This window comes from Lissotriton vulgaris, chromosome 8, assembly GCF_964263255.1.
Source record: "Lissotriton vulgaris chromosome 8, aLisVul1.2, whole genome shotgun sequence".
In the NCBI taxonomy this organism is placed as follows: Eukaryota; Metazoa; Chordata; class Amphibia; order Caudata; family Salamandridae; genus Lissotriton; species Lissotriton vulgaris.
Window position 1 is genome coordinate 610093117 of NC_141696.1, and position 26505 is coordinate 610119621.

The window sequence follows — 26505 nt, forward strand, 5'->3', positions numbered from 1 at the left end:
GTGAGTCTGTGCTCAATGTTTCCTATGCACATAACATTTCCGCTGTATTAAGGAATTCTAGATCCTTTTTCTCTATTTGTTTCAGTCCTGCGGCATTCCATGATATTAGTGAAATTTGTGCTTTATATGCTCTAAATTCCCTGCTATTTTGTGGGTTGTTATTAGGTATACTGCTAGATCCTTGAAGAAAGTGTGGGAGTCAGCCCGTTCCAGTCAATCCCCCTTTTAGCTTCCTGAGATGAATTCGTACTTGGCTGTTCCCAATTTGCACTAGCTTGGGTTGGCAGTTTGCACCTTTGAGGATGCTGTTCCTTCCTATGTTGCTATAACCTTTCCTCTGTGGGCTGAGGAGTACTAATGGATAGCTCTCTGGCTCCAATAGCTTGATGTACATTGCCCAAATGTCTGTATTTCAATCAAAATGTTGCCTAATAGCTAGAGCGGTCGACCTTGAAGCTGGGGAAGTAGGTTTGAGTCTCGATAGGGACGCTCAACATCCTGTGATTTTGGGTAAATCACTTAATCTCCCCGTGCCTACCAAAAATAATGTGTCTGTCTGTAACATGACTGATGCTCATGTAAAGGGCTTGGATACCTTCGGGTCGTTGTGCTACAAAAGCACAATCTGCCACAGCTTCACACCTAAGGGTTGCTTTGAACTCCTGCCCAAGTTTGTCTATAATCTCCTAAAATTGGCAGGTATTAAACTTAAACTTGTAGACTCTGATTGGTTATCCTATATTACTAATTACGATGTCTTTATGTTTCAGGAGACTTGGGCTACAACCAAGGTGTGCTTCAAGGGTTTCTCAATGTATAGTGCAGAAGCGCAACCATCAGAGAAGCACAGATGAGCTACTGAAGGACTATTTATCCTGTTGGGAATTATTTGCATTGCACCCATTCAGCTCTGACAATACAGTCACCAGATATGATGGGGGTCTCACTTATATTTCCTTCAGGTCTGAAATTGTATTAATTAATGTTTAAGCTAGAACAGTTTCTGCTAGTTGTGAGTCCCTGGTTTTAACTCTTCTAGACTAGTTAATTGAAATTGATCAACAGTATGATAAGTTAATATTAGCCGGCAATGTCAATACTTCTGTTGAACCATCCTCTTAGATTAGAGAGCTCACTGAAGCAGAAGATAAGCAGTGGAACATCCCCCAGTTAGATGGGAAGTAGCAGTGTATTTTATATTGCACTGTTCTCAAGCTAACCAAGATTTTTGTAGGCCGGGTCATTAACACTTGCAATGAAAGGACCCACTCAGATTCCTCCGGGCTGCCTAATTTCAAGCTAGGTTTTTACAAAAGCCCTATTGATTATGTCTTCATAGATGTCAGGTTATGGCCCATGCTGGAGGACATAAAGGTTTACACTTGTTTTGATAGTGACCATAATTCTTTGCTTTTATCTCTTTCTGGCAAAGCGTTGAGAAGGGCCAATACTGCTTTTTGTACCATTGTATTCAAACCTTTGTTGGCCAGTAACCATAGAAAATTCACCTGGCAATGTGTAATTTCCAACCACAAACTGTATGCAGAGATATTGGGCCTATTTGTGTTCTTTTTATCTGATTTTGAAATGTTCCTAGTTGACAAGCCAGTACCACTCACCTGAAAGCCAGAGGTCCACGGAAGCGAAGCATGTACGCCCACACCCCGTGAGCTAGTCCCCCACACCTGCAAAAAACTGGATGTGAGCGATTAGCCCCATGGGGATAAGGATAGGGAACAAGGAGTGGGAGAAGAAGGAGGTAAACAAACACTGGTCAGTAGCTTCAGTTGGTGAGAGGGCAGTGGCAGGGCTTATTGCTGCTGTTGTGTCGCGCCAGCGTGCACTTGTATTTTAACTGCTCATCAGCATTATATTAATATTTTTAATTCATGCTTGTGCTGGGCTAACGGCGGGAAAGCGATTTAGGCTTCCCGTCTAAGTGACCCATTGGCGCATTACCTGTTAGACCTACCTGTCTAAGGCCGCACACCTGGGGGCTGATCTTGTCATCCTTCCTTCCCGCCCCGGTCCGACTCGGTGCGGAGGGCGTGGAAGGTAGAGACAGCCACTTCCGGTGCGCGGGAGGCCAGTTAGCGGTCTAGTGTTCCTGAGGCAGACGGGCTGCGGGATACTTAAGGGGGATGCCTACCCGGCCGTGCAGCGGTCGCGCACAGCAGGAGCGCTGGCGCCAAAGGCAAGCCCGTCTGCGCCCGACCTCAGCCGGACGAGGGCAGGGGCCACAACCCCTGGACTAAATGGGGTAATAATACGGTGGAGCGCGCATCAACTCCGCGCTCTTTGTCCCAACACCGCTAAGGCTTGCCTTCTTAGCTTGAAGGCTGACGAGGGTAGTAGCTGCAAAGAGTGCCAGTACAATTGGTGCATTAGAGACACACAGAAGGCTGAGGATATTAGGCTCATATGCGGGTTATTGAATGCCAGATTCATGCGTAAGCATAAGCTGGATATATATGATCTGCTCACTGATATGAAATTTGATCTCCTATTCCTCACCGAAACGTGGCTAGATCCCAACTCAGAGCCAGATGTAGTTGCTTACCTCCCGGGAGGATGTACCATGGTGAGGTTAGATAGAGCCTCGGGTAGAGGTTGTGGAATAGCGATAATATCGAAGCTACCGCTATGCTGTCAACTGGAACTGCTCCCTACTGTTGATAGTGAGACAGGAGCCTTTTCCATAAAGGTTAATGCAGGTAATACAGTGAATGGCTTCCTGGTCTATCGCTCTCTGGGCCCATTCACTCGTTTTACTACCAGCATTATGGAAGGCATGACGGAAGCGGCCTTACGTAGGGATACGTTTTTGCTATTGGGCGACCTCAACATCCATTTGGATGATTCACCGGATAAGGGAGCCACTGACTTCTGCCAGGAACTTCATTCTCTCCAACTCCACCTTAGATCTCAGGCCCCCACCCATCAAAAGGGCCACCTATTGGACCCCATTTTTGCCAATTGGGAGGAAATCGAAGTAAATACCCCTATACCTATTCCCTGGTCCGATCACTTTCTAGTGCCTTTTGTTATAAGTGTCCCGGCAGGCACCACCCAAGAGTGGGCCAATCCAAAATACCCTAGTCGTAAATGGGCGGCTTTTTCTAAAGCCAAGATTGATTCTGCCCTGGTCAAAGGTGGTAGACCGGGAGGTCAGGATGCTGATTCCGCATCCGAAAGACTGGAAGGTCGCATTAATGATGCCTTGGACGATATAGCTCCTCTGTGTCTAAAGAATCCCTGTAGTAGACCCCAGAAATCCGCCCCCTGGTTTAGCGATGAGCTCCGCCGAGCAAAGGCGGAGTGTAAACAACTCAAAAGGCAGTGCCTTTCTTGATCAGGCTAAACAGGAGTATAGAGCTAAACGAAGAACTTATCATAGATTAATCAGACGTTCCAAGGCTACTTATTTTGCAGGCAGAATAGGGGAAGCTGAAAACTCCACGAAGGAGCAATTCAAGATTTATAAAGAAATCTCTCTCTGTGGATCATCTGTTGACCCGTCTAGTGTCTCAGAAGAATCATGTAACCGTATTGCAGCTTTCTTCTCAGAAAAAGTGGCTGCCATATACTCTGCTTTTTCGGGAGGAAACAGAAGGGGATCGGATTTCAGAGAGACTGAACAGGATGCTGTGGGTGAAAATAGGTTGGAGAACCTTTTTACTCCACCCCCAGAAGACCTGCGGCAGATATGCTGCTCCATCAAGTCAGGATCCCCTCGCGACCCGGCCTCGCCGAAGCTGCTAGCGGGGAGTATTGAGATCCTGGAGCCCTACATTAGGGATGTTCTGGATCTATTGTTCAGGACTCATACTGTACCCGAAAGATGGAAGCAAGCAGTCGTACTTCCGCTCCAAAAAAAGCCAAATTTAAGTTGAGAAAGGTTGGACAATCTCCGCCCTTTATCACTCTTACCCTACCTGGCCAAAGTGGCAGAGAAGGTGGCCAATCTTCAGCTGATGGCTTATGTGGAGGAGGCCAGTCTGCTCCATCCAACTCAGTTTGGCTTTCGTTCACGCCACTCCACTGAGTCAGCGCTGCTTATGGCCACTGAGACCATCAGGCAAGGGGTAGATGAGGGGCAGACGATGGCCCTCACCCTACTCGACCTGAGCGCAGCGTACGACACTGTAGCACATTTCACCTTGCTACAGTGTCTGAACAAGGGCGGAGTCACAGGGCAGTGCTGAAGTGGATCCAATCCTTTCTTTCCAATAGGGGCTTTCAGGTTAGACAGGGGGAATATTACTCTTGTATGATCAATTTGGATCAAGGGGTGCCACAGGGCTCTGCCCTGAGCCCAACCCTGTTTAATCTGTATGTGTCCCCCGTAGCAAATATTGTGGAGAGCCATGGCATGCAAATTGTGTCATACGCCGATGACACACAGCTGGTCATCTCGCTGGCATGGGCGCCCGATGTTGCGGCATCTAGCTTCAGTGCCTGCATGCAGGAGCTTGCCTCCTGGATGTCTAACAACTGCCTGAAGCTGAATGGTGCCAAAACTGAGGTGCTCGTGGTGGGGGGTGGCCCGTCTGTGTTGTCCTAAGCATGGTGGCCAGGATGCCTAGGCACCACTCCTGTGTCTTGTCAGCAGGCCAAAAACCTTGGGGTGATGTTTGACTCTGACCTGTCATTCACTCCCCAGATTGGTCGTGTGGTTGGGGTGTGTTTTGGCATCCTTAAGGGCCTGCGGAAGATCTTGGACTTGCTCCCCTTTGGTGCTAGGCGGACGCTGGTGCACGCCCGTGTAACCTCGCGACTAGATTACGCCAACCTTCTCTATCAGGGGGCCACGGTCAGAAGTCTGAATCGCCTTCAGGTGCTACAGAATGCCGCAGCCCGGCTGGTGCTGAGGCTCCCTAGAAGATCAGCCTCTAAAGCTGCCTTGGAGGCTCTCCACTGGCTCCCAGTCAGGCAAAGGATCGCCTTTAAGGCGTTATGCACGTGTCATCACATCATTGGGGGAAAGGCGCCCAGTCCCTTACTGAGCCTTATCACACCATACAGACCTAAGCGGACGCTTAGATCCACTGGTACTGGCTTGGTAGCTATCCCCAAAATTAACAAAGCGTGCATGGGGGGTAGATCCTTCAGGCACCTTGCAGCCAAGAGTTGGAACATGCTCCCGTTAGAGTTGCGTCTGGAACCTTCAGAGGTTAAGTTCCGAAGAGCTCTCAAAACCCACCTGTTCCGTTCACTACTTGTGTAGCTGAATCTAGGTAAGGCCTCCTCATTGTCTCTCACCATAGCGCGGGGACACGCCGGTGCGCGTAACCAGGCGCTTTAGAAATTTCCATAATAATAATAATAAATAAAGTTACTCGTGATTCAGATGGGTGGTGACTCACAGGATGGATTGTGACTTGCAGACTTTGAAGAGCCCATTGGTTTACCAATATTATTAATTTGACACCTTTTGGGTACAAGGCACTGTGAAAGTCAGGTTTTCAGGGATCACCTTGAGCGAGTGCTAAATAATTATCATATAACTGTTGACGTCCACAATTACTGAGTTTTCATTATTTGTACCTATGTCTTCATCATGTTTTATCTCCACTTCATTGCCCTGAGCCTCGTGGACTTACGTTCCATATGTCACTGCACCAGGCACTTTATGTAAGCACACTCTTGCACATGAGAGACTAAAGGCTGCTAAAACCTGTTTGGACTTTGTAATTGTGTTCTTTGATCCTGCCTACGTTGCACATGATATTGCATTAAGCACTTTATGGAAGCACATTTTTGCAAATAAGAGACTAAAGGCTGCAAAAACCCGATTGGACTTTGTAATTTGTCTGGTCTCTCACTTGTGTACCTATTGTTACGTGCCGATTGCCACTGAACTGAGTAGACTGATTGGTTGCTATAGTTAGGTTTTTAGTTGATACTAATTGAGACCCCCCTAGTTTTCTACAGTTTGGTAATCATGGTTAGAAGGAAGCTACAGACAGCACCAACAGGGGTATTAGCTTCCGCAAAAATAACTGTCATAACCATGGATGACTTCCTAACAAGGGCAGCCTCAGTTATTGACAAGGAGATCGAACTGGTGAATAGGCTTCTCTCCAGATCACCAGTGGGTTCTCTTCAACATCTCGGGGAGCGCCCTAACGATACTCATAATGGCACAATAGAAGGATCAGAGGGCACTTGTCACCGCATGGGTCTAGATAGTGAAATACTGGATACAGACCTGCCGAATGGTACACCTATAGACACTATGGAGGCACCACCACAGCCCTTGTCCACCGTAATAATCATTGTAAATAAAATGCTGTAAATGCTGCTATTATGGGGGAGCGTGGCACCGGGGGGAAGATCACTGCTACGTCAACAGGGGCCCTTCATGGTCGTATTCCAACCCCACCTCCACTTTCGAGGATGGTAGGTCGCTCAGCTGGCAATCTTAAAAGGAAGTGTAAGACAATTGCGGGACAAGCAAAAAAAAAAAAAAACGCATAAATCGCAGGGACTGACCCCAGACTCAGTGGGAGTATTCAAGGGTGAGAAGCAATTGATGGAAACTCTCAAATTAATGTTGAGTACCGTGTTGGAGGAAAGGTTGGCACCAATTATATCCAAGTTGTCTGATATAGAACATAGGCTCACCATCATGAATCAGATTTCTTCTCGTCCTCTTGACACCTCAAATAGTAAGTCAACTAAGTTGACTCCTTTAGCAGGCGCTGTACAAGTATTAGATGAATCTAATTGTGAAGCTCCACCTAGTAACAGGTCTCACCTTGGGAGTCGACTGAGCATAAGACCCCCCGGAGAGTGTGGTAAGGGTTACTAACGAGGATATGTCATCGAATAGGCTACCCCCAACGGCTCAGCAAAAACATACACTGCAGGGCATAACAGGGGCGGGAATTTGGGTGAGATAACCTTCAGCAGTTCTTTTTTTCAGTTCAAATGTAGTTTATTGACATTCATATAAGTTATTTATACAAATTAAAGGTAACTATTCAAAGAGAATGTATACAGTAAAATAGATAAAATATATATTCCAAAGGAAATAAACTGCAGAGAGAAACAGCATTAATGAAATATACAACAAGTGTTGATGTATGGTAACCAAAATGATGATAGAATGTTTGTTAATAGAAATTAGATAAAGCAACTAAGAGAACTCATGGAGGTTTAGTGACTTCCTGTTGAAAGGGGGTTTGAGGCAGAGAGCGGAGAGCACAAGTATCAAAAAATGAGGTGACTGGATCCCACAGCTGTTTTCTTTTTGGGGCCAAAGCGAGTGGTTAAACAAACGTTGTTTCTAGCCTGTGGTTATAACATATAGCGTACCACCAAGCCTGATACGTGAGTTTAGTGAGATCCTTCCAAGCCTTAGTAATCTGTTGAAAAGCTACTGCAATCAGTAGGTCAATTATTTTTATGCTAAAAATACAGTGAATCCAAATGGGGGAGATGCTACCTAGAAATATATGAGATATATGAAAAGGGTGTGTAGTGGAGAAGATATTATTAATTTGAGACCACACCTTAACCCAAAACGTGTGAACAGTAGCGCAATTGAAAAGCATGTGTAACAAATCCGCATAAGGTGTAGAGCAGGTCCAACATGTATGTGGCAGGTCAGAGAAACTTTTACTAAGAGTAAGTGGGGAAAGTAAGAGTGGATTATAAATGAAAAACAAAGTCTGAGTAGTATTTGCAGCCCTGGAGGATTTCCGTAACCTTATCCACAACTTGTCCCAAATCTCAATAGACCATGAGAGAACTATGTCCACTTCCCATGCTTCTTCGACTTTAGTCTTTGTACGTGGTTATGCTGGTGCGTGTAACAGAGAGTAAATCTTGGACGCCCTAGTCCCTCTAGTAAGTAAAGTGCGCAATTGAGATGTGATAGGAGACTCCAGAGGGGACGCGGAAGGCAACGGGGTGTGTGATTCATATGCTGATTGAAGTGCTTGTGTTAATTTTAGATACCTAGCACGTAAAGAAGAAGGGAGATGCAAAGATGCCGCGGCTTCCGAAAAAGGAATAATACGAGATTGCTGGAATAATTGATGTGCCCATATGAGACCCCGACTTCTCCAAGACTTCCAAAAAATGGTTTATTATTTATTAAAATCGATATGTTATGCCATATAGGTTGTTCAAAGAAGGAGGAAATTAAAGGGGATGGCAGGATTTTAGAAGTGTATTTGAGAATCGGAGTAGAAATAGATTGCTGTGGACGAAAAAAAGAAAGGTACTCCAGAAAAGAGAAGGGAGAAATATATGCCAATTCTAGAGATGTCCACAAGGGAGAGAATGCGGAAGGGTTGTCAATCCATTTGGATGCTTGGTTTAATAGAAAGGATTTGTGATACAGAGAAAAATTCAGAAAATTTACCCCACCCTCTGCTTTCGGACCCGTTAATTTAGATATTGACATGCAAGCCTTTTTGCGCCCCCATAGGAATGAAGATAAGATGGAGTTAATTTTCTTAAAATGAAATAAAGGGATAGAGAACGGAATATTGGAAATTGTGAATAAAACCAATGGGGAAAGCATCATTTTGATAGTATCCAACCTACCCCACCAAGATAAATATAAAGGGTGCCACTTTGTAGTAAGGTCCGTCAATTTTTTTAAGCAGTCTTCCATACAACGTGAAACCGTACCTGAGAGAGTAGGAGTAAAGTGAAGACCTAAATATTTGATACAATTAGGATTCCATGTGAAACCCGAAGTAGTGAAATGTGACTTAAAAGTAAATTTAGTCAAGGGTAAAATCTCGCACTTATACTTATTTAATTTGTAGCCCGAGACAGAGGCAAATGATTTGACTTCATTCAAAAATGCACGTAAAAAAAGTTGTGGGCTCAGACAAGAATATTTGAACATCATCAGCGTAAGCTGCCATTTTAATTGTGGACTGCTGGAACGTAAAACCCTTTATGGCAATTTTTTGGCGAATGCGCAGTAGGAAGGGTTCTAAGGTGAGATTAAATAAGAAAGGCGAAAGAGGACATCCCTGACGAACCCCTCTTCCAAGGGAGAAATAAGAAGAAACACCACCATTCGCCACAATAGCAGCTCTGGGATGTTAGTATAAGAGAGAGATGAGGGTAGAGATTTTTGGGCCAAAGCCGAACCACTTCAACGTTTGGAAAAGATACGACCACTCGAACCTATCAAAAGCCTTTTCCGCGTCTAAAGCTATTGCAGGGGGGCGTGGCCAAGATGGCGGGGTGAGCAGACGCTTCTTCCCGCAGCTCCTCCGGCCCGTCTAGGCTCGAGCCCTTTTTCTTCAGCTTCTCTCCCCCCACTGATGCTCAGCGGCTGAGAGGCGTGTGGCGGAGAACCTGGGGCACGCATTGATGCCACTTTGGCCCTGATTGCTCCGGTGGAAGCACCTTAAAAGACCGATTGCCGACCGCAAGACGACGGAGCACTCTGGAGGCGGAGCGGATCGGAGTGCTGTCCAGACGCTTCGGCCGGGCCTGGTGCTGAAGGTTAGCGACCTGGTGTGGTGATCGCCCCGGCGCTCGACGGGGATCGAAAGGAAGCTATCGGCTGTGTGACCTACTACACGGGGAACTCCCGAGTGAGTGCCGAGGTGCTTGGACTTGAGGGGGTGGCCTCCCCTATGGCGAGAACCCCGCTCCCGGTGCTGGAGGACGATCGATTTGGGAACGGAGCCAGATCTACCAACTCTTCTAAGTAGCCGTACGGCCCCGGTTGAAGTACTTTTCTGATTGACTGACTTCCGGAGTGGCCCCGGTGGCATCGCCAGGCTCAGACGATCTACTTGGCCCCACCCTACCGCCATTTTGTCTCCACTGGGACAGTGTCGTGGGCCTCCTTCGGAGTCGCTTGGAAGCCGTTTCCTACACCTTCTGCTTCTGTCCAGCTCCTCCCCTTTGGCGGAGCGCACTTGCCGGGGTCCCCCAGGTGCAGATCCCAGCTGTTATCTTGGTCGGGCGTCCACGGCTTGCTGTGACTGGACTGACCCGCCATTTTGTCGTCTGTGGCGCAGGTCCCTTGCCTCGCCGGGAGCTCCACATAGCGGTTCCTTGCTGGCTGTTGGACATTCCCCGAAGTGGTCGGGCCCGTGCCTATCCCTCAGTTGAGAGCGACCAGGATGACTGGTAGAGGTGGCTTGAGGAAAGGGGACCGTACCCTGCCGGACATGCTTAGCAGGGCCCAGCAACAACGGGACAGGGCACAGCCGTCGCCGGGGTCTTCCCGAGCCACAGCGGACGCAACCGGAGGAGAACCCCCTGTCACGAGATCTTTTATGGAAGAGCTGTTCAGCTCGCTTAAGGAGGACTTCCAGACGCTGAAGCGGGAGGTGGCCAGTGAAGTGCGCGAGGTCCGCAGGGAGGTGGAGGGCCTCGGTGAACGGGTTGAGACGGTGGAGACGGCGGCCCAACGCCGGGACGACGAGATTGTCCACTTACAGCAGGACGTTCTCCGTCTCCGGGAGCAATGTGTTGAACTCCAGGCCCACTCCGAGGACCTAGAGAACAGGTCGAGGAGGAATAACATTCGAGTACGGGGTGTGCAGTCGGCGGACGAAGGGACGGACCTGGTGGGCTATTTGCAAGACTTGTTCCGAGAGATCCTGGGGGAGGCCTCGGACTTTCCTGTCCGCATTGATAGGGCCCACAGAGTTGGCCGACAGCGCCAGTCGACGGCGCCCCCGCCGGACATCTTGGCTTTCCTGCCTGACTTCCCACTGAAGGAGCGCATTATGTCCGAAGCCCGTAGGAAACAACCACTGACTTTCCGAGAGCGTCCCGTAGCGCTCTACCAGGACCTCTCCGCCATCACGCTGCAGAAACGCAGGTCCTTCAGGATTGCGACCGATTTTCTGCATGACAATGAGACGCCGTACTCCTGGGGGCATCCCTTCCGCTTGATTTTTCGCTAGAACGGGGTGCTTCATCAACTGCGCTCCTTGCAGGATATCTGCGGTGTCCTGGGGCTCACGGCTACGGAGGAAGATGGAGCAACGCCGACTTGGAGGCGCTCAGATAGAAGGGGTCGACGGAGGTCAACGAGACGACGGTCGACAGCGAGTGCTGGGCGTCCTGACTCGCCTACCATCAGAGCGGACATGGCCAGTGCCTTGAGGGAAGCGGCCAGGGACTCGCCCGCCTCCAACGGCGTGGCCTTGACAGCCTAGATTCACTCCGGGGGGAGATGGACTCAGCTTCTTCGATGCCAGGTTCAGGGGCTGGGGGGGGGTCCGGGGGGGAGCGGGAGGAGGTGAGTGGCCGGACGTCCACTTTTACTACTTACTACAGACTTGTCCGTTTTGGGACTGGACTGGGACAATGGGTTGTTTGAGTTGGCATCTGCCTAGTTATTGTTGGCTTGTTTGGGGTGGGGTTGGGGGTTGTTCTGAGGTTGGGAATGAACCGTCCGATGTTACCTGTGTCCGCACTTGGCTTACTTTTGTCTGCCCCGCGCTGCTGTCCGGCGCCCCCCCCCTCTGGTTCCATGCCCGCAGCATAGCGTTCCTGGTCCCTGGGAGACATGTCGTCTTTGAAGGTGGTGACCCTTAATGTTAAGGGTCTGAATAATCCTGTTAAACGAAGGGCGATTTTATCTCTCCTTGAGGGAACGCAGGCTGACATTTGCCTCTTACAAGAGACCCACTTATTGTCCCGTGACTGCCACAGATTGCGCTCCACTAAGTTCCCCACCCAGTTTTTCTCCTCTGCCGCGACCAAAACCACGGGAGTGGCCATTCTCATAGCGAGCTCCTTCAGGGGGGAGGTGTTGTATAAATATGCTGAACAGAAGGGGAGGCTTTTGGCATACCGCCTCCACCTGGGGGGCATTTCGTTTACTGTTGGCTCTGTCTATAGCCCGAATGACCATCAGGAACGCTTCCTGGACTCAGTACTGGTGGATGTCACCGCCTCCCCTGATCGTCATATTATCTTAGGGGGTGACCTTAATGTAGTTTTTGACTCAGCATTGGATAGGTCGGCGCAGCGGTTCCCGGCAGACTGGGGAACTCTCCCAAGCAGCGAAGGCCCGGATTGCGGACATGGATCTGCATGATCTATGGCGCTCCCTACACCCAACAGACAGGGATTACTCCTATTATTCACATGTGCACCGAACCTATGCACGGTTAGACTATCTTCTGGTTAGTGGGCCGATGCACAGCGCTGCCACGGCGGCGGATATTGGGGTCCTCACTTTGTCTGATCATGCGCCGGTTGTTGGGGCGTTTGCGTGGCCGGCGCTCTCCCCCTCCCGGGGGGTGTGGCACCTTAGGGACACCCTTCTGCACAAGAAAATAGTGGTGAAACACATTGAGGAGACCATACGAGACTATCAGACACATAACAGTAATTCAGACACCTCACTAGCGACACAGTGGGCCGCGTTGAAGGCGGTTCTTCGGGGGGAATTTATCTCCATCTCCTCGGCAGAAAATAGGGAGCGGCAACGGAAGAGGGAGGAGCTAACTACCCAGGTTCGGGAGCTTGAGCAGGTTCACCGCCGCACGGGCGCTCCAAGGGTTTGGAGGCCGCTGAAGGCGGCTAGGAAGCTTCTGTCGGCGCTCGACATGGACAGGGCTGAATACGCGGCGTTACGTCTGAAGCACGCCTTTTATACTGGGGGGGACAGGTGCGGCAAGCTCCTGGCGCACAGACTTCGAGTTGCGCAACAGCGTAATGTGGTAAAGGAACTCTTGGGCGCGGATGGGGTGGCGGTTTCCGGGGATGCGGAAGTGGCGGAAACCTTCTGCAGTTTCTACGAGGCGCTGTATACTGGGGAGACCCCCTTGTCGCGGGAAACCGCGGAATATCTAGAGTCTGTGGCCCTTCCGGTGCTGGACCCCGCTCAGGCGGAATATCTTGAGCGTGATATCCAGGTTGGGGAGGTGATTTCCGCGATAGCTAGACTTAAGCACGGGAAAGCCCCGGGCCCGGACGGATACACTCCTTGTTCTACAAAACCTTCTGCCCGGTTGTGGCCCCTATCCTCGCTCGGTTGTTTAACTCCTTCTCCGACCCAGGGGCCATCCCGCCGGACCTTCTGGGTGCGACGGTTTCAGTGATTCCGAAGCCTGGGAAGGATCGGGCCCTATGTGGCTCGTACAGACCCATCTCGCTGTTGAACGTCGACCTCAAGCTGTACACGGGGATTCTGGTGTCTAGGCTGGCCTTGCACCTCCCCGGTCTGGTTGAGGCTGACCAGGCAGGCTTTGTACCCGGCAGACAAACTGTCGACAACACTAAACGTGTGACGCACATTTTGGAGAAGGCTTCACGGATTCCGGGTGAGCGGATGCTGCTGGCAGTGGACGCTGAGAAAGCCTTCGACAGGGTTCATTGGCCGTATCTCGAGCTGGTTCTCAGGAAACTGGGAATCGGTGATAAATTCTGCTCGATGATTTTCAACTGCTATAAGAACCCTTCAGCGACGGTGCGGGTCAATGGTTGCAGCTCCCGTAGTTTCGCTATCGAACGCGGCACGAGGCAGGGGTGTCCTCTCTCCCCACTCCTTTTTGCTCTCTACATGGAGCCGTTCGCCCAGAGGATCCGCCACAACCCAGATGCCACCGGGATCAAGATGGGACGGTATGTTCATACGGTCAGCCTTTACGCGGACGACGTCCTGCTGACCCTGGACGACCCTAGGAGGTCCCTACCCGCCTGCATCCGCGAGTTGGATGCCTTCTCGAGCGTGGCCGGCTTCAAGATGAATATGAGCAAATCTGCGGCTTTGGATGTGTCCTTGGCCACGGACACTAGGCGGGACCTTCAGCGGCTCTTCCCCATGCAGTGGTCGTCGTCACTAGTATCCTACTTAGGGATTCTGCTGGCGCCAACGTTGCCGGCGATGGTGACGGCTAACTACGCTTCTCTCAGCAAAAAGATCAAGGAGGAGCTTGGCCGCTGGAGTAAGGGTCTGTTATCCTGGCTTGGCAGGATTGCAGCGGTCAAGATGACGGTGCTGCCCCAGATCCTTTATCTTTTCCGAGCCCTACCTCTCCAGCCTCCGGTGGGCTGGATCAGACAAACGCAGGCTGACATCTCGCGCTTTGTCTGGCAGGGCCGCAAGCCCCGGATGAAGAGGGTTCTCTCTACGCTTGCTCCGGAGGCGGGTGGCTTGGGCATTCCAGACCTGCGTAAATACTTCCAGGCGGCACAGCTACGATACCTTGTGGAGTGGAGCAGGTGGGAATCTGACAAGCACTGGCTTTTTCAGGATCAAGCGGTTGCAGGGCATACCCTCCAGGAGGTCCCATTCTTGCGCCGCGCTCACCGCCCTCCCAACCTTTATGCTTCCTTCGTCACGAGGGTTCCCCTGCGGGTGTGGGACGCGGTCTGCGAGGTCCGGGACCTTACCACGTTCCCCTCACCATTCATGCCCATCGTGGATAATCCTGACTTCTCCCCGGGGATGGAGCCGGGGGCTTTCTCCCATTGGAGGACGGCGGGCTGTCGAGCGCTTTTTCAGATCTATGGGCCGGAGGGGGTGGTTCCCTTTCCACAGCTTCAGCAGGAGTTCGGCCTGACGTAGCTGGACAGACTACGCTATATGCAGGTTCGACACTGGGTGCTCCAACCCCCAGTGCGGGACACCGCTGACCATCAGATCACACCGTACGAGCGGTGGTTGGTGACCCGAGCTTCTGACGCTAAATTGATCACTGATCTTTATAAGCTCCTACAGCCTCCTCCGTTTCACTATTATAATCCGGGGAGGGAACGGTGGCACAGGGAACTGGGCAGGACACTTAGCCATAAAGAGTGGGACCAGATTGCTCACCGGGCGAGACACTCTGCGTATCATACTGGCCTCACCAAAACTTTCACCAAGGTGTCCACGTACTGGTACTACACCCCAGAGAGACTACATGAGATGAATAAACACATTGATAAGGGGTGTTGGAGAGGTTGTGGGCAGGTGGGAACCCTTTCACACATTCTTTGGGACTGCCCTCTGTTGGCCGCTTATTGGAAGGAAGTTCTTGATGAGGTGGACACGCACATTGAAATTGAGCTGCCGCGCTTTCCGGCGTATGTATTGCTGGGCCTTCCTAACGGCCTAATGTACCCATTGAAGTCCCGTAGGGGCAGGCAAATCGCGATCGCGCTGGGGTCGGCGGTTCAAAACATCCTCATCCACTGGCGCACTACCACAATCCCCTCCATCACGGGTTGGCTACACAGACTCTGGCATGTGCTGGTAATGGAGAAACTGTCGCTCATGGTGGCGGGGGACATAGATCAGTTTGATGAGTTGTGGCAACCCTTTCGAGCGCTGTTAACTACTGAATTTAGGGAGCTCACCTGTCCGAGATACCTCAGGCTTCTACGGCTGACGCCACCGGTGATTCCAGCAGACTAGAGTGGGGGGGGGGCTGGTTTTTGGAGGGGGGGGTGTGGTTGGGGGGCAGGTAGTATAGATGATGGTGCATTGGACGGGGGTTTTGGGGGGAGTTGGGGAGTTTTCATTGGGGTGGGGGGTTCTAGGGGGGGTGGGCTAGGCTTTTCTGTGTCCTGTCATCGCTTTCTTGGACCAGCCTTGGGGTGTTGAATATGCTCAGAGTGGAGATGTAGCATGTATTTCACCTTTCATTTGCTGCTGCTTCCCCCTTTTTCTCAGGGATTCATTCCACGACTGCACTCATGATGTCACGATTATCTTTTTGCCTTACTGTATGTATCCCTAACCTCCTATCCCCTTTCCCCGTGTTCTTTGTCTTAATAAAAATGCTTTAAACCTAAAGCTATTGCAGCGAGAGAGTGAGAAGAGTGTGAGTCTTAGAGAGAATATCGAATAATAATCTAGTGTTATCTGAGAGCAGTCTACCTTTGACGAAACCAGACTGTTCCTGCCCCAATAAATCTGGTAAAAAGGATTCTAAACGGAGAGCCAAAGTTTTAGAAAAAATCTTGTAGTCAATATTAACTAGGGAAATAGGTCTATAGTTTTTGCAGTGTTGTGGGTCTTTGCCTGGTTTGGGAAGAATACAAATGAGAGCGTCGGAGAAGGAGCCTGAGGAAGAACCGAAATCTAGGAAAGTAGAAAGAAGTGTACGTAGTTTTGGGATAAGTAATGTCGAGAAATGGAGAAAAAGTTCCACTGTGAAACCGTCTGGACCCGGGGCCTTATCTTTTTTGAGAGATTTCAAAGCACCATGAAGTTCTGTCTGAGTTTTGTCTGATTCTAATGGAGAGAGGTCAGGAGAGGTAACGAAAGGCGACTCAATGTCAGAAAAGTGCTGACATATATCCTGGGTCGTGGAAGTTGCTTCGGGAGAATATAGTGCTTTGTAAAATTGAAAAAATTCTTTTAAAATGTCATCATCCTTATGTCTCAGAACAGAATCTTGACCATAAATATTATCTATATTAGTCCTATTCTTCTTGACTTTCAAATAATTTGCCAAAAGTTTACCGGCCTTATTTTGACCCCCATAAAATTTAGCACTGGAGCGCAGTAAATAATTGGAGGCATTATTTGTGGTGTCTTTGTTAAATTGCACTTTAGTAGCTATAAGCTCATGCAGACATTCTTTAGATTTAGAAGCAAAGAAAGAATGTTTCAATTTCTTAATCTTGGAGAAAAGGTCGTTTGCGGGAGACATATCCAATAATAAAATCCCTAGCGGATGCCTTAAAAGCATCCCACACAACCTTCAGCATTTCTAACTCCTTAACAATAGACTTGCCTTCCCAATCAACACCATTGGTGGTTATTTTGGGTAATGTGCCAAGGTGATTCATTGGTTTTCTAGCAATACCTCTGTGGGCACTGAAATAGGACATAACATCATCATGGCACGACTAGTGGGATGGGCGGGGAACTCGAGAAAAGCAGGTGGGGGTGATTGTATAATTTTGAATTTTAACGATCATTTGGTGGTCGAGAGAATATTCAGAAAGACCCAAGCAAAACAGTTTAATATGGGCCCTGGCATACAGATCCTCCCCGGGTTTCTTTCTATCTACCGGCATCATCAAACAGAAATAATCTTACTGCACACACTATCTGGCAGCCGTATAGACTCAAATCTGACAATAGACTAAATAGATTTAATCACTTGACCCCTGGTATGGTAACAGATAGTACCCGGGGAGAACGTAACAGAACACCCTTCCCGCTAGCGCCAAACAGATTTGCAGCCCTCTCCTCGTTAGAGGACTGCGATTGACTTAAGGCCCACATACTTCCCAATGAACCGCTGTCATCCCCCAAAATCAGCCTATGGGGGGTCCTTCTGGACAGATTGTGGTTGATGGGTGCTCATCTGATGACCTAGAGGGTCAAAAAATGGTCACTCCAGAGGTTTTATATAGTTAAGTGGCTCATAATGTTATCTCATGGAACATTGCTGGTCTGTTGGGGAATGCTCAAGACCCAAAGTGGGTAGAATTCATGAGGGCATTTTTGGTGATCTGTTTGCAAGAGACTTGGATGGTGGAATGTAACATCTTTCTAGAAGGTTATAAAGTCTTCTTTTTGCCTGCAACACCGTCATGTAGTGGTAGAGCTAAAGGAGGCCTGGCTATATACATTGCGCTAGCCTTGAACTGTGTAGTGAAACCAATAATTTCTAACAACACAGATATCCAAGCAGTTACCCTAAAAAAGAGGGAACACAATGCTGTCCATGATAAATTTCTATAATGCAGTAAATGCTAGAGGGAATTGTAAGATTGCTGAATTGGGGGATTTTGTCAGACAGCATTGTGGAAGTAATTCTCACCGAATCATGCTAACAGGAGATTTTAATGTGCACCCATGTGGGAATCCAATGAACACTGCTATGGGAGAATTAGGATGTGATAAGATGGGGGGCCTTCACTTTGAACACTCTGGTCCGGGAGATACACGGAATGACCTACTTAATTAATTTGATCTGGTTTCTGCCATGTCTGTGGTGGACGTATGTAGTATCCAGCCCGTCCCCACATTTGAAGGCCACACTGGAGGGTTTTTTATAGATCATATCCTGTTTTCTAATGGTCTTCAATCCATCATATCGGGCTGTAAAATCCAAGAAAGTATCTACAGCGATCATAATCCCATCTGTGTTTACCTGGGTGGAAATCTACTGAACCTACGGGGAAAGTTGACAACCCAGGGTGTTTTGAAACCTACGGATGGAAGGCGCCGACTCAAGTGATCAACGGTGAATCCTGACATACTTTATGATAGTATTCATAAATCATGTGCCCCTGAACTAACCTCCTGTGTGTCTCCCACATCCCTTCCGCTGGACACCCTCCAAGCATTTGAGGGGATCGTCGTAAAAGTAGGGTCTATGTTATCAACTCCCATATACGGTCCATTGTTGAGGGATCCTAAATAGTTTGACCATACTTGCGCAAAAGCAGCAAGAGAGTTAAAGGGTGCTTTGAAAAATATCCCCAGAGAGCCTGTATTGATACGGTCTCTACGTCTGACTTATAAAAAAGCCTTAGGACAACGTAAAGCTGAATTAAAGGACAAGATCTGGCAAGAACTTTTAGATCCTAATACATTAGGGAACAGTGAGAGATTCTGGGACATTATTAATAGACCCCTGTTTGATAGGGAAGGGGCGCATTAAGTTAGCACCATTATCACTGAAGACGATTGGGTGACCCACTTTAGCTCCATCTTTAAGAGCAATACTCCCCAGTTACAATCACATGGCGGTGGGCAAGGTGCAATCTCACCTGTTTTTACTATGAATGAGGTGGAGAGATACATTCTAGGGCTGACAAGTAATAAAGCGCCGGGACCAGACGGCATATCCCTTGATCTTTTTAAGTCAAAAGTGTCCCTATGGGCGCCTGTCCTTACAGCCATGCTTAACGCAGCGGAGGAGTCCGGCTGCCCAAGCTCATGGGGAACATCTACATTTGCGCCAGTGTTCAAGAAGGGAGACCGGAATAGCACTACCTTTTATAGACCGATTTCCCTCATTGACTCTGTAGTTAAGGTTGTGGGGGGAGTAATCTTGAATAGAAAGACATCGTGGGCTGATGATAGCAGGGTTATCTCCAAAATCCAATATGGGTTTCGGCCAGGTCACTCTACATTGGCACAATGCCTTAATTTGTACATGGTCCTCTGGAAGTATACCATAGCCCGACGGGGCACCATCCACATGGCGTTCCTGGACCCTTCCTCCGCGTTTGATTGTGTCAACCGGGGGAAACTGTGGGATTCCATGGGCGCCATGGGGGTGGAGAACTCCTTGGCTAACTTTCTGAGGGACCTGCACAGGGACACAAAGGCCAATGTAGATTCTCGCAGGACCTTAAGGTATCCAGGGACTTTAGCGTTCATAGGGGTGTAAGGCAGGGCTGTGTCCTTGCCTCTTTCTTTTTAACCTTTATATTAATGACCTGGACAATTGCCTGGTGAACACTGGAGTTGAATTCCCCTATGTTGAGCGCAGGGGTTTGCCCGTTCTGCTATATGCGGACGATGCAGTCCTCCTGGCTAGAACTGAAAGAGGTCTGCAGTCTTTATTGAATGCCTTCTGTAGTGCCATGGCTGCCCGTGATTTAGCTATTAATAACACAAAATCGTTTATTATGCAGTTGGGGCAGCGTTCTAAGAAACAATATCCTTTTGTGGTAAATACAGAGAAGGTTCCCATGACTACAACATTCTCTTATTTGTGAGTTTTATTTGATAACCAATTTAAAGTGGGGACCATTGCTGCAAAGGAAAAAGGGGAGGTAATCCGGACAAACACTGCCATATTCAATTTTGCTAAACAAAATGGGAAAGCGTCCTATTGCTGCATTATTTAAGATTTACCAGGCTAAAAGTGTCGCAGTAGGAAGTTATGGTAGCGAACTCTGGGGGTATGTGGCAGCCAAGGGCATAGGGGTGGCTGAGAATAATCTTTTAAAATAGCTCCTGGGGGTACCAAAAGGAACCTCTAACTTAATAGTTCATGAGGAAACCGGTACACCCTTCATTGGTGACATCATAGCACTACGGCCTTTAGTATTTTGGTTAAAGTGCTGGTTAAACAAAAACTTGGTCCAAAATCACCAGCTCTTAAAAGAAGCATTGTCTTTGGACCACATGCTCAATATTCCATGGCTGAAATATTTAAAAGGCTGTTTCTTTGCACTAGGGCGCCCGGACCTTTTTTTAAAACCAGACTCGATTGTTAATGCAGACGTGGACTTTGTGAAAAAATCCTTTACATCAATGAAAAAACTCAATCGAGAGGGGGTGGAAATGGTAAAACCTAGCGTCCGCAGTAATGTGATGCTCAAAACTACACCTTCCCTGGAACCTTATTTATCATGGACAATATCAGGATACGAGCGGTTTTTATTAACAAGGTTCCGGTTGGATTATTTTCAACTTTTATTAGCTGTTCCGAGGGGCTCTCATAGAGGACACGTGTTACCGTCCTGCGGCTGCGACAATGTGTCTTCGCAGGACTTGGTGCACTTTTTATTTATTTGTCCCCTCTACAATGCACCCCGGAGGTCTTTTTTAAAGCTCCTTCTAAAAAAACTGAATTTCATCCAGGTTCGCCCAGCCCCTTGTTATTTGCAAATTCTGAAGCCGGAAAGCACCTTATTCTTGATTGGCTTTTTAAAATCAGCCCTAAAATCTAGACATCTTAGGGAGAACTAGCTGTTCTATACATTTTTGACATTATCACAGCTGTTCCCCAGTGGCTGCCTGCCTATATTTGATACCTTTTAAATTGAATGTTTTTTTATAATGGACTATGTTTATAATTATAGACCATGTTTTAATTGTGTAATATATTAATTGTGGTATTGTTCCTTTTATGGTTTTTATGTTGAAAAACCAAATAAAGTATTTCTGACTGACTGACTGACTGACTGAGTGCTAAATAATTATCATATAACTGTTGACGGCCACAGTTACTGAGTTTTCATTATTTGCACCTATGTCTTCATCATGTTTTATCTCCATATGAATGCTGATGCTGAAAATGCTTTAATTTAAGCACATTGTCATCCTGGGCTGAGGGGGCTCTTTAGCAGCAGAGGCAGTCTTTTGAAAATGAAATAAAGAGGTGTCTCTTAAAATAAAAGCTTTTACAGTTTTTTTCTGGAGGAATTTCGCTAATATCTTAAGCAGATAAACAAGCTACTGAACTGTCAGTGCACTGACCTTGCTTTGAGAGAGTGTAGGGAGGGGTTTCACCAGTCTTTATCTTTTCCTTTTCAGGCTTCGGCCAGTGATGCCTGGAAGGTTGGGATCCATAAATGCTGCTGCCAAGTCAAGCCAAGTAGAAGAAGATTAATCAGTGACGCCTTGGCCTGGAACTCCTAGGCTTGAGTAGAGGAAGATCGATGAATGTAGAAGGCAGAAGAAGCCCATAGCGGTCCAAGCAGGGGTCAAACAGGAGGTAGGTATCTTGAAGTCAGGCAACTGAATGCGGCAGCGTGGATGATTTAAAGTCACTGTATTGAGTGCATATTCATCCTGGGTTTGGTGAAACCTGGGTTGGAGACCATGTGTTCCAATAAGCTCATTCATCCTGTTTATGTGTGTACGCTGATGAGCTTAGTCAATCCTGTTTACTGTGTGTGCTTATTGCTCATCTTTACTGCCTATTCATTTGGAGCCTGGTGTATCCTGTTTACTGTGTCCTGATGGCTCATCATTCCTGCCTACTCATTTGGAGCCTAGTTCATCCTGTTAACTGTGTGCAATGAGGGGTTGGTGACCATGTGTTCTGATGAGCTCATACTTCCTGTTTATGTGTGTACGCTGATGAGATTAGTCAATCCTGTTTACTGTTTGTGCATATTGCTCATCTTTACTGCCTATTCATTTGGAGCCTTGTTTATTCTGTTTATTGTGTGTGCTGATGGCTCATCTTTCCTGCCTACTCATTTGGAGCCTAGTTCATCCTGTTTACTGTGTGCAATGAGGAATCATCTTTCCTGATTATCATCTTGAGTGGGTTAAAGCCGAGTGCCAAAGGATTAGTCATCTTTCCTGTTTACTCGTCTTGAGCGGGGTCAAGATGAGTGCCAATGTCATGTAATAAAAGCGCAGGTCAGCTAGGTGCAAAAAGCACAAGTTGAGGCAATTATCTAACACATGCATTAATATATAATCATTAAGCATAGTTTCATAGTAGTAGAGGGGGAGCCCTAGGAGGTCATTAAATATTTGAACAATTTAAGTACCACCAAGAGGGAGATGGTCATTGCAGGATGAGGGGTACAGAACTGAGCAAGAGGCACGCGATGTGACACTAGTACTTACATCCCAAACTCAACCATAGACAGCTTTCCCTGGCGAAAGAGGTTAAACTGTTTAATCCTGAATGAAAAATTGCCAAAGGAAGATTAAGGGCTGCTGTCAAAGACCATTCTTGGGTAGAGATAAAAGAGGCTAGGAGCAACTAAAAATCTGCCCTCGCTAACACCAAGAAAAACTGTAAAACCTGCAAGATTTACTTCTAGCCATTCCCGAGAAAAACAATAGATCCTTCTGGCAAACTCTGTCCTACGACAGCAGTGAAAGTCATAGAACATATTACGATCATATTCAACCTGAGAGATGGGTCACCCATTTTAATAAGCTGTATTCCCCGGAGAATTTTGTTTCGGATTGTGGCACTTTTTCAAGTTCGGGGATGACAATTTCTAGCAGTGTTGGTACAGTAGTAGAGGAAGTGGAAATAGACCCTGTGCATTTCACTCTAGAAGACAGCCATACATTTTCTTAAGTCAGCAAAAGCACCCAGCCCTGACACAACTCAAAGTGACCTATTTAAATCAGAACCCTAAATTTAGACCTTATGTTAACCTTGTTTTAATGCCATATCGGCCAGGGGGGGAAATCCATGATACGTGAAGGGGTGCTGAATAATCCCGGTTTATTAAAAGGGCAACCCCTTTATTCCTTCCAATTATAGGCCTATAAACCTTATTGACAATTTGCAATCAATCTGTTCTAGGCAAGTCCTTCATACATTATTAATATGGGCTTAAGAAAATCATGTTCTGTCCCTACTCTAAGCTGGTTTCCAACCAAAGACCAGCACATTTGACCAGGTATTCAGACTGGCTCTCCTTTACTGGAAATATGCATTACTGCTGAAGCAAAACCTGAATGTGTCCTTACGTGGATCTTATGGCTGCTTTTGACTTTTTTCACCAGAAAGAATCTGTGTAGTTTTTCTAAAGAACGGTGTTCCCATGAATTTGCTCAAACTTATGGCTAAATTGCATGTGTAGAACTATGCCTAGGTCCATTGGAGTAGCAAAGAGGATTTGACAGATCATATTTCAATATCACTATGCATACGCCAGGGGGTGCGTCCTCACTCCTACCCTATACTCTGCATATAAATGATGTGGTGCAAATGCGTTTAGACTGCCAGAATGATTCACCTGTTTAAAATAACAAGAAAGTAGCAATTTTACTCTTCCCTGATGATTCCCTTCTTATTTGTAAAACTCCTATGGGTTTGAAGGTACTATTCAACACATTTTTGGGATTCTGTAAATCCAAAGGTTTAGAATTGAATGCAACCAAAATTAAGCACATGGTGTGTAGACTGGGGACTGTCAAAAACTGCAGTGAGAGCTGGGAACGAATCCTTAGAAAGAATACATTGTATTAATTAGCTAGAAGCCAGGATATCTGATTAAGTCAGCTGGGAACCTCAACTCAACAAATCTTCACTAAATGTGCTCTCGGTCAGTGTCTGCTGCATTGGAAGTCTACAGTGAGAGTACTGCGGTCCTCGGTGAGGAGGTCTCGGGGTATGCAGACTCTCAGCAGCTGGCCACTGCAGAAAACACCTTTACAAGATCACTGCTTGCATGCCTGGTCAGCACCCCCATAATCCTGCTTTTCTTTGGTTTGGGCATCAATTAAATCTTAGACATGCTATAGCTGAAACCCTGGTGTACTGGGTTTGTCTTTGGGGCACACTGAAACTAAGGGAATACAGAGACTTATGTGTGACTTATGTGAGAACCAATCATTGAGGCAATGGAAGGTTGGAAAGCACCAATTTTGTGTTCAATGAACATATTTGTTAATGATATCATCTACTTCTCATTTGCATTTACAACAGATCCCTGATTGTAAACTGTAGAGAAAAGTACCTCAGTAAGCCCGCTTCAGAATCAGTCACCAAAGTCTGTGTGTTCAAGAAGAGCAAGGATGATAAGCTTTGCTGGGGTATGCACAAGAGTTAAAGTGCTGCCACTCCCATGTGTCTCATATTTCTAAAGAACTTTGAAATGACACACTATCCAGGGGAGCTTTGCTTGGTTATCAGTATCCTTCTATTTTGAGAATCACTTCTTTTACAGTTAGGTCTGGTATTTTGCATGCCCTCCTTACAAGAGACTTTACAAACCATGGGCAACATGGACAATTGCCCAGGTCCTCAACCATTCAAGGGACCCCTAGGAAAGTGAACTTTTTCCCTATCTTACTTCAATTTCTCTTTCTCAACCTTTAACATATAATTCAGTATTGTTCAACATCATGGGCTGAAATTAGTACAAAAATTGGGGAATACAATTCAATGATGTTCAGAATAGGACCAGGACTCCAAAATATTTCTTGCCCAAGGCAACCAAAATCCTTAGTATTAGCTGTCATTAATGACTTAGAATCTGATTTAGATCCCAGGTGAAGAGTTACTCCGTCACAACATGCAGCCAAAATATAAATCCCACTTTATCCTATGGGATTTATATTTTGGCGGATAGGAGAGCTGTCACCGGTGTGACAGAGTAATCCAGCCGCCAAGATCTAAATCAGGTCCTTAATTATTGCAGACCAAAGCGCATATTTACTATTAATTGACGCAATGTGGCTCAACAATGGAGATTGCAGTGTACTGCATGAAAGGGAGAGAGCAGAAATGCTCCATATTTACAGAGATCCGAAGCATTTTTGCCCTCTGCCTGTACTGGCGCACTGTGTACTGCCTTGTTCCAACATTAGCACCCCTGCATTATGCTGCAAGGGTGCCCGCATTAACAGGTGGTATTGTTTTGTGCAAGAAGGGGTACCTTATGGCAAAAAAACAATCCTTAGAAACACGTACCTCTTTCCATGTATGCAAGCCATTTTGACCCAAGCCCAGGGTTACAAGTCTTTTTAAATTTGAGGTTTGCAACAATATCCATGGGTGTATGCATAGAAAGATTCATGCTCCACCCATTTAAGCCTACCTAATGCAAAATAATGCAATGCAGTGCTATGTGGCTTATTAAATGCCCAAAATTATTTTGCGCTGGGTCTGAGCCACTAAAGTGACGCAACCGCGATGCAAAATCATTGTATATCTGAGCCTAAACCTTAGCTTCTGTCATAAAACTTGCAGCATGGCACATTTTGCATCCTGCCCTCCCAGTGAGGAAAACAGCCTTTACATTGTGCACTTGTCCCACTTAGCACCACTGACACTCCGGGTCAGCTACTAGCTACATTTCACTTGCTGGGCAGGCACGGTGGCATGGAAGATTACCAGTTTTAGGCCTGGCTCTATAGTTTTTCACAGTCCTCCAGCTGACAGAAACTGCAAACTGTGCGCTATCCCTCTGGACAATAATTTTTTATGCAGCATAGTAGTAGGAAGGTAGCCCTCCACAAAGGTCAAATAAAGTGTGAATGTATCACTACTGGATGGTAACCTCTCGAAGGCCATAACGGCACTACACTTGAGTGTGGTCTTTTGGACATCATTGCCCCTTTCGGTGATGGGATGAATTGCCATCTCTAAGATGGTAGTACTCCCTAGGTAATTATATTTTTTTCGTGAACCTGCCCATAGTGGTTCCTCAATCCATATTCAATACCTTGAGCACTATCCTGGTGAAGCTCATATGGGGTGCGGGTCACCAAAGATTGAGCCTTCAGAATCTTTGGCGGCAACCACATCTCCTTCAGGCACTCCACCGGACTACATTGGACCGACCACAGCTGCATCCATTTCACCTTTAAGAAGACTACATGCCACCACCGCCCGCAACAGATCCCCCGCAGATGCTGGGGCAAAGTCACCACAGATCAGCTAACCACATATTTGAGCCAGAACCCACCAACCGACACCTCTGACACCAACGACGCAGCCCACAACCTCGCACAGTGGATCACCAACTGCGCCGACGCACTTGCTCCATTGAAGAACCCCCCAGGCAAGACCGGTAACTGGAAAAACACATGGTTCACCGACGCCCTCAAAGAAATCCTGCAGAACTCTCGAGAAAACCTGAAGCCAGGAATGAACAAAAGAAAACATGACAGCTCTAAAGAACGCCCCTCGCAAACACCACCAGCTGATCCGCACCACCAAAAGGACATCGTTCAAAGAGTGGCTGGGCAACAACACACACAACAGCAAGGAACTCTTCAGCATCGTAAAAGAGTTCTCCAACCCCAGTGCCAGCAACAATGATGTCACACCATCGCAAGACCTCTGCAACTCCCTCGCCACGTTCTTCTACCGCAAAATCGCCGATATACGCGACAGCTTCAGTGCCCAAACTCCACTGCCACTCACCAAACCAACA